Source organism: Trichosurus vulpecula, chromosome 3 (assembly GCF_011100635.1).
Source record: "Trichosurus vulpecula isolate mTriVul1 chromosome 3, mTriVul1.pri, whole genome shotgun sequence".
In the NCBI taxonomy this organism is placed as follows: domain Eukaryota; kingdom Metazoa; phylum Chordata; class Mammalia; order Diprotodontia; family Phalangeridae; genus Trichosurus; species Trichosurus vulpecula.
Window position 1 is genome coordinate 96,552,654 of NC_050575.1, and position 1,279 is coordinate 96,553,932.

The 1,279-nt window shown below is 45.3% G+C and overlaps 1 protein-coding gene across 1 annotated transcript in view; it reads right to left on the reverse strand.

The window, feature by feature from the left end:
- Positions 1-1,134: 1,134 nt before the first annotated feature.
- Positions 1,135-1,279, reverse strand: part of RGS14 (regulator of G protein signaling 14) — a 25,386-nt gene continuing 25,241 nt past the window's right edge. The window contains exon 15 of the mRNA XM_036751031.1: positions 1,135-1,279. This exon is cut by the window's right edge and continues 728 nt beyond it. The gene's annotated coding sequence lies outside the window, so the exon portion shown is untranslated.

Consider the following 1,279-nt stretch of genomic DNA (forward strand, 5'->3'; position numbering starts at 1 on the left):
AGAACTGAACAAAAATTTTGACTTTCAAATACAAGACTCAAAGTATAGAAAGGTAAACATGAAAGAGAAATCATAAGGGACTCAATAAAATTAAACTGTTTACATTCCTATATAAGTTTGATATTGTGCTCTGCTTGCTAAATCATGGAGCTGTGAAGAAGCCTGAGATGTTAGTGCTGGAACTCTGAAAATGTCACAGGACTAGGTGAAATACAAGGGAATACACCACATCGCCCCCATCATAACACCATGCTAGTGGAGTCATTTAAGAAAGAATGCAAATGAAGAGTTGCCAGTGGACAGTCAGGCTGACCACAACCTTGTCTTTGGGGACTGGTTTGTTTGTGCAGCAAAGATCAAACCCAGGTCAGCTTCAGCTCTCAGAAAGGACATAGCTACATGATATGAGTTTCGTGGGAAGCGTCCCTGATGCGAGCGTGTCTCCAGTGGTTGGAAGGCTGCTGGAGTTGCATCTGGTCCCCCTCCCTAGGCATCTTGTGCTCTGTAGCTGTGTGGCTGAGTTGTTTCAGTCGTGTCCGACTCTTCATGACCTTATTTGGAGTTTTCCTGGCAGAGATGGTGGAGTGGTTTGCCATTTCCTTCTCCAGCTCATTTTACAGTATGTGGTAACTTCCCTAGTGGGAATTGGTGGGGTGGAGAATGGGGAGTCAGTTTTCTGGTCAGGGCTACATCACTGATGTTATGGCTATTCAAAGACAGCCTCGGCTGCATTTCTGATACTCAGATTGTTATGAGACTCTGTGGTTCTTGTTCAGTCATATCCAACTCTTCATGACCCCATTTGGGGTTTTCTTGGCAAAGAAACTGGAGTGGTTTGCTTTTTTCTTCTCCAGCTCATTTTACAGATGAGGAAACTGAGGCAAACATGGGTGAAGCGACTTGCCCAGGGTCACACAGCTAGTAAGTGTCTGAGGCCAGATTTGAACTCAGGAAGATGAGTCTTCCTGACTCCAGGCCTGGCCCTCTATATACTGCACCAACTAGATGCTCATGAGACTACACCATTATCCTAAAAGCATTCTTGAGAGTCCCCCCAACCCCGCCATCACACAGGTGGTTACTGTTCAGCAAGGATAGAGGACCCTTGTCACAAATACAACACCACACACCATGGCAGAAGAAGAATAATTATTATAATAGTAGTAATTTACATGTAGGTTCACACCTACCTGCCTGAAGCATCCACAGACTACATATTTACAGTATATATAAGCAGGGTGGTGGCCTTCCACCCCAGCCCCTCAAAGCCCCCTGGGTC